The 14,542-nt window shown below is 38.2% G+C and overlaps 1 protein-coding gene across 2 annotated transcripts in view; it reads right to left on the bottom strand.

Moving 5' to 3' along the window:
* NCOA2 (nuclear receptor coactivator 2) overlaps positions 1 to 14,542 on the bottom strand; it is a 313,783-nt gene that overhangs the window by 193,044 nt on the left and 106,197 nt on the right. For both annotated transcript variants that reach the window (XM_075549589.1, XM_075549588.1), the window contains exon 2: positions 1,046 to 1,102. The gene's annotated coding sequence lies outside the window, so the exon portion shown is untranslated. The remainder of the gene's footprint in view (positions 1 to 1,045; positions 1,103 to 14,542) is intronic.

Below are 14,542 nucleotides of genomic sequence, written 5' to 3'. Positions count from 1 at the left end.
TAAATAAGCTACATTCTGTATCTATGACAGCAGAAAAATGTTAATTTATTTGGTTTTCAGAGATAAGACTGGACAAAATACCAAATTTAATCTTTAGGGGAAAAACCCACCAAACATATCTAACATCTGTAAGGTAGAAAGCTGCACCTGCTTCGGGATTTTTCTTTACTTGATCATAAGAACCTTCTAGGATAGTGACAAAGCAAATAGAGAACATGAAGAATTCTCTTCTGGATTCTGCCTACATTACGTATACTTGAAATTACCAATACAGCTAGTGTCTTACAACATTTAAGAACTATGTATTTTAAGAACACAATATAAATTAATTCCATACCAAGAAATAAGCATAAAGAGCTATTTCTAGTCTGAACTCACACACACAGTCCCATGACTGTGAATGTAAATACACTCTTAATATTTATTACTGAAAAATGAATGTAGTATTTATTCAGTATTTACTATGTATCAAAGCACTCTCCTAAGAGCTAAGGATGCTCTTAGGACAGCAGACATAATCCCAATGCCAGAGAGGTTGTACTCTAAGGAGCGAGAGGATAAACAAATAAAAGTGTTATCACACAGTAATAACTAGTAAATCAGAAGCTACTTCAGTAGGGTAGCAAGAAAAGGTTGGCTTATTTTATTTTATGACAACTACTCCTACAAGTATAAGATCTGCTTTTAAGTTTTTAAAGAGTTTTTCTTTTTAATTGCAACTTGGAAAGAAATGAAAATTCCTATCATTTAGATTATTTTACATATAAAAATAAATGTAATTATTCTGCCAGGTGATCTGACTCCATCATAATTATGATCTGAGTAATCAAATGTATGTATATGTGTGTGTACATATGTATGTATATATACAAAAGAATGTGAAGTATTTTGTTGCCTGTATATACAATGACCACGGAGAATAGATACGGTCATTTTGCACATTGTATTCTGAAATAAAATTTGCAACCTATAAATAGAGTAATTTTAAAGTTGATTTTATTTGGAAATCCACATATCTAAATATAAAGGCTTCAACTTAACTCACCTGTGTCTGTACACAGTGCAGAAGATTTATAAATCACTGGCAAAATCCAAGAGAAATCTGCAACAGAAAGAAACAGGAAAACATGAGCAAACTTTGTAGAATCTTATAAGACTTTAGAGTAGATGTGCGTTTTAGCACTAATTTTATAACAGTCATTAATTACTACGCATGCACAAGTCATGTGGTTGCTAGTTGCCCTTGAGTAGACTGCCCGCACGGCAACCCCATGTGTACCTAGTAGAACTGACTGCTCCACGGGCTTTTCAAGGCTGTGATCTTTCTGAAGGAGACCTTTCAAGCCTTTCTGGGTGAGTTCAAACTGTCATCAAGCACTTACCCTCTGCTCTACCACACGAGAGTCCTTAATATCGCTCTATTAAATTGCATGGTAAATCAAGAGGTAGATTTATTTCATTACTTCAACTTATATGTGATAATGTGAAATATGCAAAACTACAATTTCTGGTGAGTTGGAAAATTTCTACATTTCAAATTCTGAGTTCCCATCATAACTCTTATCCTGCAACAAAGCTGCTATTTGTTGGCAGGCGGAAAGCTGATGAGTAGCAGAGGTGCTGGCTGTCCATTTTCAGTTTCTGGTGCTAACACACAGCCTACAACCACTTACCCACCATTTCATTTATTCATTCACTGCTTGCTGAATGAATGAATGGGATGGATAAATAAAATTCATATACTGGCCATAACTTGCTATAGGCCTGGAATGAAGGAAATAAGAATCTGTGTAATAACTGCTTTAAAGAAAGAAGTAGAAATATGACTCAATAGTTTTCTATTTTAAGGAACATCTATGAAGGAGTAAGACGGTGTAATCTCTGAAAGCCATAACAATTAGCAAGAGAAGAGGAAAGGCGGGTAAGAAAGAGAAGAACTGACCACTCTCCAATACCAATAACTGCTTGCTAAGTGGCTGCCAAATCTGAATGTTGGAGAGCAAAGGGTTCAGTGAGAGGGCCCCTGCAGCACTGGATCTGATTCAGGTAAGGATCACTTCCACTGAATCATAAAAGTTGGTTTCCAAAGGCAAAAATATGTGCTCGTGATAAAAATTTTATGTGTATTAAAGCTTTCCACGTGTGTAGATTTTATGGGGTCAGTAAAAACTGGTCGATTGTTAGTGAGAATCTTTTCTTTCTGGACAAATACTACTAGATTTCATCAGTTTCAGAGAAGGTCTTTCCGTCTATGTCACTAGATTCCACCCGCCACACCCTTTATCAGGTGGCATCAATCAAACAGATTTACACCTTGGTTTTATTATCACATTTAAAATAGTATTAGCTCTTTTAAGAGTCCTTTACACCAAGGAAGAATAAAGAAACCTAGAAACTGAAATAAGTTAATGTTAATTCAATTTACAAAGTACCGGTTTTCTAGGGAGTGGAAATATCTGGTTTCATAATCTAAGAGGTCTAAAAGGGAAAGGAATGGAACATTTTGCATTCTGTTCAGGATCTGATCAGTCTTCACATCATCCTATGTACAGAAATGCAGCAAGGGTAGTAGTCAGAGATTCTGACTCATGAAAAGTGAAAGAGAATTGTATGCAAATAAGAAGTTATCACACTAAGTAAAACGAGTGCATGCTACTCAAGTTGTAGTTAATGAGTAGTGTGCAATAAACATTTATGTAACAGGAGACATCGATTCATTCAAACACTAATGGCTTACATGGGCCAGTATGCGTTATACTGGCCCATGTAAGCCCATTATAATTATTTACTAACAAATAATTTGCTGAAGGCTACCACACTATGCAACAATCACAAGCAAGAAGTAACACTATTCATAGGAATGAAGATACTAAGCAATCACTGCTGTCTATACTATTCATTAATATGCTAATGTAACCAGGAAGACGCATCGATGCAACTCAAGCTTTTAAAACTCTTTAGGAGAAGAGAAAATTTTAGATGCCCACAATATAGTATGTTGGTGTAATATTTTAGAAAGATTTAGTTACATCTTTTTATCCAATAGAGTGATAGTAACAAGACATTAAATGAGATTTATCTTTCCGTGTTAACCAGCAAGTTTCCCATCTTTCCTTCTTTTTCTCTGCCAAGTGCTGGGTGTCCCCCTTCTTTCCTTTGAAACCCATTCCTAGAAGAGCTTTTTGTAAAAGCCAGGAGGCCCAATAGAAAGTTAGAGGATTTAGTATTTTCCCTAATAATCTCTAAAGTGATTTGTTATGGTAGTTTTATAAATATTTATTAATTTCACTTGCTTGAAATGTTGTATTATATGTATAAATGCAACAGTCTGTAAAGACATAGCTATCATATTGCCTTTAGTAAAATATTATAATATTGAAAATTTATTATTGCTGAGTTGTAAAAGCTCACAGTGTATGTAAATTAATGTGTGAAGAACGTATAGTGGATACACAAGGTAAAAAATGTCATTCCCCCAATTATTGAGTTCGTGGTGCTAAACGTAAGCATCTATGCAGCAGAGAATTATTTATAGATTTGTATAATCTATATATGGGCTGAATATATTGTCTTTCTCTTTTAAAAGGCTGTTAATTCTACTACAGACCATTAGTGACTCTCATCTAATGTAACTATTCAACAGGTAATTTTCATTCAGGAGTCAGCAATATCATATCAAATTCTTAAAAAACACTTAGCCCTTGTACCTTATGTATAAACATTAGTTAGCTAGCCTTCTGTATTATCCTTTCTAACTATTAACTTCCTCTATTAATATGGAAGTAAATTTGACCAAATATATTGTTAGTTTACTAAAACTGGTGACAGAAATGAATTGAAAGTAAATGTTAAGGTATCCTTTGTTATTGATTCAATTTAACAAAATGTTTTGGATCATACACCAAATCAAAAGTTAAACAAATAGAAATTTAGATTTTTTGTTTCATGGAATAATTTTTAACCATGCCAAACACATCAATAACAATCAAACAAATACCCTCCTAAATCACAATTTAAAAAGATTAAGGGAGGGAAACATCAGTTAAAGATTTCCTTAACTGTAGTTAAAATATACACCTACACAATTGACATGTGATACAGTAAAATACAAGGAATCTACAAAATTCACAAGCCTCAATATGACCATCTCTTTGCATCATATCTATTGTCTGCCAGGATCATGGCCTATTCAGTAAAACAAATGTAATCACAAAGCACTCATGCTCCCAAATCCCTGGTGTTCTTGATTAGAGGCTAATTTGGAAAATAAATTAATCTCACATTGGTTGTTAAATACACAAGCCTCCAATCTGAAATAGAACTGAAGGTTCTAAATCTGGAGTAACTAACCAGAAAATAGCATTAAAATTCATAAAATGATTAAGATCTTGGAGGGAGAGACTAAGAAAGAAAGAAGAGCGGGGAGTCGGGAAGCAACTAAAAACCCCGAGGAACTCCTGAGAGGAGGTAATTCCAAAGGGAAAGTGACCGGCATTGTTCAAAGCTACAGAAACTTAAACCATTTCTATTTGATTTGGCAAACCAAAATTGGTCCTGACTGTCATTGAAGTCATTTGTTTGGCATGATAAAGCTATGAGGCAGACTGCAGAAGGTTAAAAGATCAGAAGGGAAAGACGAGGCTCTTCAGAAACCCAGGGGGCACTCTAGGAGTTGGAATCAAGTCAATGGCAGTGAATTTCGCTTTGTTTGTTTCTTGGGGGGTGGGTTGGAAAAGGGTGTAGTGTTGACAAATGTTGTGGATTAAAACCCATCAAAGATACCACAGGTTTAAACAGTACACTCCGCCAAGTAGACTGATCAGATCCTGAACAGAATGCAAAATGTTTTATTCCTTTCCCTTTTAGACCTCTTAGACTATGAAGCCAGATACTTCCACTGCTGTAGAAAACTAGTACTTTGTCAATTGAATTAACATTAATTTTTTCAGTTACTAGCTTTAATTTATTATTCCTAGGTCTAAAGGACTCTTAAGAGAGAGCTCATATTATTTTAAATGTGATAATGAAACCAAGGTGTATATTTACTTGGTTGGTGCCACCTGAAAAGCGGGGTGGCGGGTAGAATATAGTGACTTAGATGTAAAGACAGAACATTTCACCCAGCAACGTAATCTAAATTATTTTCCAGTACACAAGGAACATTCTTGAGTTTGGTAGGTCAAAAAGCAAGTCTCAATACATTTTAAAACAAATTTTAGAGATACCACACTGCATCTTCTCTATTGACAATGCCATAGAATTAGAAATCAACAATAGCAAGAAACAGGGTGGGACAAGGTCAAATATATGGAAACTGAAACATAACACACAACAGAGTAGTACAGCATACTAAAATCTTTGTATCACAGCAAAAGTCCAAAGTCAATTAACAGCAAGGATCTTATCAAATCCAAGAAAGAACCCAAATAAACAACCTAGCACATCTCCAACAATTAGAAAAGACCAGCAAATAAATAAATAATAAATAACCAAAAAACCCAATCACCAGAAAAAAGGAAATAATACAGATTGAAGCACAAATAAACTAAACAGACTAAAAAAGACCTCTAATTTCAGAGAACTAAAAAGAACAGTAGAATACTACAAAGAACTATACTCCAATACAACTTGAAAACCTGGAGATGTTTTGCTCAACCAATCAGCAAAAACCAACCGTAACAAGATTTATGACTGTGCAAATATAAACTGAGGTTGCTTCCTTTGAGTTCCATCAATAAGCAAAGAAGGCTATGTGCCTACTTATTCAGTAGTTACTAAGTTCATATTTTCGCTATCCCATCAAATATGCTGCTGCTAGTTATGGCTAATATTTGTGTCTGTCTCTCCCAACCTCTAATAGCCCCTACCTATAGAACAGAAGCCTCTTTTCAAATTTATATTCCCTGCAGGGATAGAGTATCCCATAAACAAAGTAATCAAATGAAACCCACATAAAATAATTACCTACAGATTATTTAGGAAGCACAAGCAAACCTATTCTTCCCTTGCTTAGCGGGTAATCTGAGCCCTAAGTGCAATTTCTTCCTCAGATGACAGTCACATCTACTTACAGCATATGACATCCAGATCATCATTATTTAAATATAATAACATTATTTTACAAATACCCACAAAATAGTTTTTTCCACTTAAATAACACCTAGAGTTAACATAATTTGTCTAAAAGTAAAGTAAAAAAAGAGCTGTAGATGTCAATGTAGGACCATCTGACTCTGGGACCCAGGATTTTTCTGCAGGTATGTATGTATGTATGTACGTATGTATCTATCTATGTATCTCACATTGCAGATAATTGAGTGGTAGTTTTTGGTATTTTGGTTTTTAACAAATTGAAGGTCTGTGGCAGCAAATCTTATCAGTATTTTCTCAACAGTATGTGCTTACTTGCATGTCTCTGTATTACATTTTTGTTAAATCTCACAATATTTCTAACTTTTTCATAATGCAATTGCACATTTAAAAGACTTAAGGATAGTGTAAACATAACTTTTCTATACACTAGGATACCAAATCATTATGATCATGTTGCAAGGCTTCACTGTGGTGGTGTTCAGTTGAACTTTCAGAACTACTGAGGTACACCTGAACTGACTGTCCACTTGGAGTCCCTCCACCAAAACCAACAGTAGGAAGAACCAAATTAATAAAAAGTTCAGGTTGAAAACAGTCCACTTGGGTATAATACATGGCTGAAATTTTATAGGACGGTAGGTCTCCAAGTTATGAATGTCCAATTTAGAATAACTAACACTTGCCTTCTTGGGTTATGCAAATTTGTCCTCTCTTTAAAATATTCCTTCACTTGTTCCACTTGAGCTTTTAAATCACTGGGAATGCTGAGTTTTCCTGGCACTAAACCCAAACCACTGCCATCTAGTTGATTCTAACTCAGTGTACAGCTTCTGAGACTGTAAATCTTTACGAAGCAGATTGTCCTCCAGTTGATTACAGCTCATAGTGTGCTTCAACAAAAAAAGGCCTTTGCAGCTCTTGCACTAATGGTGAGCTAATTAAATGTTAGACCAGTATGGCACACAAACGATATTATAAATATTCAGAAATCCTTTAGCGGAAAAGCTTCCCCACCCCTTACTAAAGTAAAGCTAAATAAGAACACTGCACTTGTTCTGGCTTACCTAGATTAAAGACATAGTAAGGACTAGATATCTCCTAACCTGGAGATGGGATGTAACCACTGCTCCCTCTCAGTCACACTGACACTGAACCCTGGGGTCAAACATTATCCTAAAAACAGGGCTCCAAACTTGTTCATTGCTGTCTAACAGCCTGCTCAGTATTTGCAATTCCAAACCTCAGGTATATACTACACCTAAATTTACATATTGGGGTAAAAGTACAAATTAGCAGCAGGGCAGAGGTAAAATTGGAATGAAACAGGTTGAAGTCATGCTACAAACTCTTACCTTACCATCATATATCTTACCCAACTTCAGTTGCAATCATGATCTAAAATGGGTTACCCTTCCCATCACAGAAGGGCATTATGAAACCCAGAGGGTGCAAGACGAGCTTGTAACTTAATGTGAATTCAGAGATACAGATAAAATACCTAATAATAAAGTAAAAATAACTTTTTAAAAAATAGAGAAATTGAAACACATGCCTTCTAATAATTTTAGCATACAGAACAACAAGTAATGTTACTTTTTAAAAAGTACAAGGTGCCAGTTATGCTGCTAAAATTTTTACATGAATTAGTTCTAACAGTTCCCATAAGTAAAAACGAATCCATTGCCACCGACTCAAGTATGTATAAAAGGTTTCTGAGGTTGTAAATCTTTATGGATGCAGATAACGTCACCTGTTCCCTGAAAAGTGGCTGCTGGGTTTGACTGCCATTGTGGTTAGCAACACAACCCTTTCCCATAGATTCCAAAAGAAACAAAACTCATAGCCACCCTAGAGGGCAGGGTAGAACTGGCTCTCTGTACTTTCCGAAACCGTAATTCTTCAAAGGAGTTAAAAGCCTCAACTTTCTCATGCAGAATGACTGGTGGTTTTGAACTGCTTGCCTTTCGGATCACAGACAAATATGCAACTACTACAACGGGCACCTATCAATTCCCTTTGCCAGATGAGGAATCTGAAGATCAGAGACTCTGAATAAATTGTTTAAGGTAGAAGTCTCCTAGATGAAGGAAGACATTACATTCAGGACTGTCTGGATTCAACACTTCCACTATTCTATTGTTTCTTCCTTGTCCCTTTGCGAGACTCTGAATAAATTGTTCAAGGTATGTCTCTAAATAAATTGTTCACGGTAGAAGTCTCCTAGATGAAGGAAGACATTACATTCAGGACTGTCTGAATTCAGAACTTCTACTCTTCTCTTATTTCTTCCTTGTCCCTTTGCTAGACTCCATTTGTCGGTGCTTTTGCTCTGCCCATTTCATCCTTCCTCACCAGGAAAAGGAACATGACATCAAGAAGACTCTGACACACCAATATATTATTTTAAAAGGTAAGCCAGCAACTCACCAAAGGTCTCAACCCAATGAGTTACCACTAAATGCTTCACTAACCAGGATATTAAATTATTGGCTAAGTAAGTCTGGTGGGAGGACACCACTCAGGCGTGCACCTTTCCCAATTTTAAACCAAGCGATTTGCTCTTGTTCTGTGCGCACAACTTCCTCGTGACCCACACACAGTTGCTATGCGAGCACATGAGGTGCTCTAGGACTCCCATTCTTCTCCATATTTTGTTTTGAGCCACACAGTCTAGTGCCTTTGTATAGTCAGTCAATAAAACATGAGTAAACATATTTCTGGTCTTCTGTGCTTTCAGCCAAGATTGAACTGATCTAAGCTATGATATTTTTTTTTTCCATGTCCTCTTCTGAATCTAACCTGAATCTCTGGCAGTTAACTGTCAATGTACTGGGCAACCATTGATCTGAAAATTTTACTTGTGTGTTATATCAGCAACATTGCTCTACAGTTAGAGCATTCTGTTGAGCCACCTGTCTTTGGAGTGGGTACAAATATGGATCGCTTCCAGTTAGTTAGCCAAGTAGATATTTTCCAAAGTTTTTGGTATAGATAAATGTTTCCTGTGCTTCATCAGCTTGTTGAAACATTTCAATTAGTATTGCACCAAAACATGGTGTCTTGCTTTTGATTAATACTTTCAGTGAAGCTTGGGCTTCTTCCTTCAGGACCATTGGTTCTTGATGATATGCTACCTGTCTTTGAAGAAGTACAGCCAGAATGTTGCTTAGAAGCAAGTATGGCGATACGTCAGCTCACATGTTAACTGGAAAGACCAGACCCTCGAGAAGGACATCGTATTAGGTAAAATAGAGGGGCAGCAAAAAGAGGAAGACCTCCAACAAGATGGTCTGTGACACTGAGCTCAAACATAACAATTGTGGGGATGGTGTAGCCCTGAGTAAGGTTTTGTTCTGTTATACACAGGGTCCCAGTGAGTCAAAACTAACTCTACGGCACTGTAACAACATACCTCAAATGGAAAGACTTAGTAATTTTCTTCCCCAAAAGTACTCATTAAAAATCCTCTGGAGTGGGACCGGCCTCAATCCCAACTACTACGTGGACACCTGCCACAAGAATTTATTTCAAGGTGTGGCACTGAATCTGCAGCTCCAGGACAAGGACATATCTGAACGGAGTGCATGGGAGCAGATGAAGGGGGAGGAGGAGAGAGTGGAGCACATGCTGACCCACCAGGCCTTAAGGATGATGTTCCTGATTAGAGCAGTCAGTCCACAGAGAGGAGACCTACTTGGCCAGCCCCACTATGAGACATGACACCCCTCACTAACCCATAGCTCTACAGAAGACAACACTGGAGACACAGTGTGAGAAATGCGCCTCATCAGACCCAGCCACATCGAGGCAAAACACTAAGGGGGTGCAACATGACAGTAAGGGAATGGAGCAGCGAAGTCCCCAGGTAATGCTAAAGGTGGACTTTGGGGCCAGGGTATGGTACCCAACAGACTAGGCTAGAAAACACTCCTAATGCCATCAAGCAGTCCTTGAACTAACTACAAGCTTTTCTTTCTTGTGGTTTGTATCGATTTGTTATAGGTTTGTTGTTGTTTTGTTGTATATTGTTGCTTGGTTTTGCTCTGTCTCGTTTTTGTGCATGTTATTATCTCCGCAGGTCTGTCTAAATAAGATAGGCTGGATGAACAATCTGGAGGAGAAAACAACGAGACCCACAGTTCCAGGAGGACATGGGAGAGGGGGAGGTGGAGAAAGGTAGTGGTGTTACCAAACCCGGGACAAGGGAACAACAAGTGATCCAAATCGGTGGTGAAGAGGGCGTAGGAGGCCTGGTAGGGCATGATCAAGGGTAATGTAACCGAGAGAAACTACTGAAACCCAAATGAAGGCTGAGCATGATAGTGGGACAAGAGGAAAGTCAAAGGAAATAGAGGAAAGGGCTAGGAGGCAAAGGGCATTTATAGAGGTCTAAATAAAGGCATGTACATATGAAAATATATTTATATATGATGGGGAAACAGATTTATGTGCATATATGTATAGGGTTAGGAAGGACACTGGGCCTCCACTCAAGTACTCCCTCAATGCAAGAATACTTTCTTCTATTAAATTGGCATTCTATGATGCTCACCTTCCTGACACAACTGCTGAAGTCAAAGCGGGTGAACAAGCAAATGTGGTGAAGAAAGCTGATGGTGCCCCGCTATCAAAAGATAAAGTGTCTGGGGTCTTAAACACTTGAAGGTAAACAAGCGGGCATCTAGCTCTGAAGCAACAAAGCCCATGTGGAAGAAGCACACCAGCCTGTGCGATCAAGAGGTGTTGAAGGAATCAGTTATCAGGTATCATCAGAACAAAAATTGATATAGTTAATGAGTGGGAGAGCGTGGAGTGGAGACCCAAAGCCCATTTGTAGGCCACTGGACATCGATTTACAGAAGGGTGGGGGGGGGATTGGGGGGAGAGGCAAGCCAGTCAGGGTGCTATGTAGCAACAATGAAACAGACAACTTTCCTTTAGTTCCTAAATGCTTCCTCTTCCCCCACTATCATGATCCCAATTCTACCTTACAAATCTGGCTAGACCAGAGGATGTACACTGGTACAGATAGGAACTGGAAACGCAGGGAATCTAGGGTGAATCATCCCTTCAGGGTCAGTGGTGTGAGTGGCGATACTGGGAGGGTGGTTGGAAAGGATAAACCAATTACAAGGATATACAAGTGACCTCCTCCCTGGGGGACGGGCAACAGAGAAGTAGATGAAGGGAGATGTCGGACAGGTCAAGATATGACAAAATAATAACTTATAAATTATCAAGGGTTCATGAAGGAGGGGTAGCGGGGAGGGAGGGGAAAAATGAGGAGCTGATGCCAGGAACTTAGGTGGAGAGCAAATGTTTTGAGAATGATGAGGGCAATGAATGTACAAATGTGCTTTACACAATTGATGTATGTATGCACTGTGATAGAGTTGTATGAGGCCCTAAAAAGAAGATTTTTTTTAATTCTCTTGATTATAGATCTATTATGACATAGAGAGGGCTGCCGTTAAGTCAGAACTGGTTCAATGGCACCTAATTATATAAGTAAAGAAAATAGGGAGGAAATATTGATATCCCAAAAAGAGAAAGGCTGTGACAAAAGAATCACATTTTTAAAAATAAGGCAATTCTAAAATTTGGAAGAACATATACACATGCAATATCTGTAAAATGTGCTTCATTTTTATTTTCCTTGGAGGATCATCTAAAATGGTCCGACACACATACATCCCTACATTGAGTCATGTGGATGACCACAACGTAAATATCCACAAGTGTCATGTAATTCCAGTACCTGAATTAGGGCTTACAATTGTGTTCAAGGCTGGTATTATTTGAATTTTGCTGGTATCCAGGATTGAGAAAGGCTTTCTCTAAATCAGCGATTCTCAACTTGTGGGTCACGACCCCTTTGGGGGATCTGAGGCAGTCACCTAACCTGGTATTTAAGGATTAAGAGTATAGGGGTGGAGTCTAGGTTCTCAATCCGGAGATAGTCAATGAATCTTAATCTCTCTCTCTCTCTCTCTCTCTCTCTCTCTCTCTCTCTCTCTCTCTCTCTCTCTCTCTCTCTCTCTTTCTCCCCCTACTTCCTGGGAGGCACTGCAGAAGACAAGCCACATGGAGGCAACCAGACCTCAGAAGCTGGTGAAGCCACGGAGAAACCCTTGCCAGCGCTGAGATGTCTCCAATGCCACCAGATCCAAAGACTTTCTACCCACTGGCCTGTGGTCTTCTGCATTCGGCGTCACTGCATGTGTTTCGTGAGTCTGTCCATGGATTTGTTTCTCTAGTCTACCCAGACTAACACAGCATCAAACGACCCTTTCACTGAAGTCGCTCAATTCATAACAGTAGCAAAATTACAGTTATGAAGTAGCAATGAAAATAATTTTATGGCTGGGGGTCACCACAACATGAGGAAGTATATATTAAAGGGACGTGGTATTAGAAAGGTTGAGAAACACTACTCTTAAGTTTAAGTGAAAAATAATAGAGATTTGAAGTCACTTCACATACCTACTAGTAGTGCGTGCTGAACTCTATAAAACCCAGGCACAGTACATTGTAAGCAACAATTTCATTATAGCCAAAACACCACCACAGGTGCTGTTAATTTACATTTTATTGATTTGGATGCTTTGTTTGTATATTGAGTTAGTAAATCCGTTTTCGTTTTATAAGTCCTAATGAAACTAAAAACCTTCAGCACAGAAAGGGAATTCAGAGACATATACTAACTAGCTGCTGTTCAAGGGGCCATTACAAACTAATTTTCCCATTATTTACATAATACGGTAGCTATAAAATGTGCATTAAAGTTTTTACTCATGTACTTATTTTATTTTTGAAAATCTACAGCCAAATGGAAGTTTGGTCCTTACCAACAGATCTTAAAATGTGTCTCTGACTCGGAGCTCTGGCACTGTTTTTACATATTTCAACTTAAAAGAGATTATGGGGCTTCATTTCTTAATAAAGCTACACTTATTAAATTAGAAGGATTCTCTTTTCTGGTGAGATGATGACCTTAGTATTGAATAATTAAAAGCCCCCTTCTTTTATGAAATGGTGGTGGTGGCAGCAGTGTCTGCTTGTACCCTTTGTCATTTACACACACACACACACACACACTTTTTATGGAAAATTCATATCTAATTAAAACAAAGGCCAAACTTATAGAGGGCTTGAGTTCCTTTGGGTACAGGAAGTAAGAATTGAATCACCATCCTTCTGAAGGTCATTGGTGGTATTTAAACATGCCTCTGTAGATAATAAAAATGTACGGGTTCACATTTCAGATTATAAACTCAAGACATGCATAGCTAATCCTTTTTATTTTTTCCTTCATACAATATCAAGTTAAAGAACCTGTGAAGATATGATTACAAATATGCTCAGCAGACCTTGTCTTAGTACTGCAGTCAGCACTCGGACCGACAGTGGGCAAAGCAGGTGAGGCCAGTAGGAAGCAAGCTGCTGTTTTAACAAGACTGGTTTCTGTCTAGGTGTGCTACCGTTTAAACAAACACACTATTTCAGTGACTAAAATTATTTTAATGGATTTTTTTATTAAAGCGCAGACAATCTAACCTTTCATAATACTATTCTCAGGGTTCTAAAATTATTCATACATTTTCTATTTACGACATTCCTCTATTCAAGCTTAGTATGATGCCAAAAAGCACATGGAGAAATTTATTCAACCAGGTATATTTAAACACAGGCAGTTCCGGAGTCTGAACAAGATTTGTTCTTACACATCTCTTCAAGTGGAATTTCTATGTAAGGCAGAACAGGTGCACACAGATCTGACTTTGTCTTAGAGTCCTTAGAGGGATTTTGTCCCAAGAGGAGGCTTGGTGGCATAGAGGTTAAACACTGGGCTGCTAATCATAAGGTCATGTGTTCAAATTCACCAACCACTATACCAGAGAAAAATGAGGTACTTAACCCCGTACAAGGCATACATGCTTGGAACCCCTATGGAGAAGATCTAACCTGCCCTATGGGCTTGCTATGAGTTGGAATTGACTCAATGGCAGTGACTTAAGTTCTGGGCTGTTAATTACAAGCTAGGTAGTTCGAATCCTTCAGCTGCTTCCAGGGAGAAAGACGAGGCTCTCTGCTCCCAAAAGCAATCAGCCTTGGGAACCCAAAGGAGCTCTGCTTTGTTCCATTGGGTTGCTATGAATCAGAATCAACTTCATGGCAGTGGGTCTGGTTTTGGCTTAGTACAATAAAAGACAAGGTCTTTCCAATGACTTAGAAACTGCATGTGCAGGGAGTAAAGGTGATTGTGATGCCGTGTGCTGCTAGTAAGGGTTGGTTTACTGGTTCAAAGTGAGTCAAATTTACATACTGTTAAAAGGCCAGTGCAGGTTGTCAGTAGACTGGAAGTTCCTAAATGTGGAGACTTACTGTACGGGAAAACGTTTGATCTCACATTGTAAAACCGGCAAAACTATGTTGATGGCCTCCTGGG

This window comes from Tenrec ecaudatus, chromosome 5 (genome assembly GCF_050624435.1).
Source record: "Tenrec ecaudatus isolate mTenEca1 chromosome 5, mTenEca1.hap1, whole genome shotgun sequence".
In the NCBI taxonomy this organism is placed as follows: Eukaryota; Metazoa; Chordata; class Mammalia; order Afrosoricida; family Tenrecidae; genus Tenrec; species Tenrec ecaudatus.
Note: the sequence above shows the minus strand (reverse complement) of the source record. Positions and strands in the feature narration are given on the sequence as shown.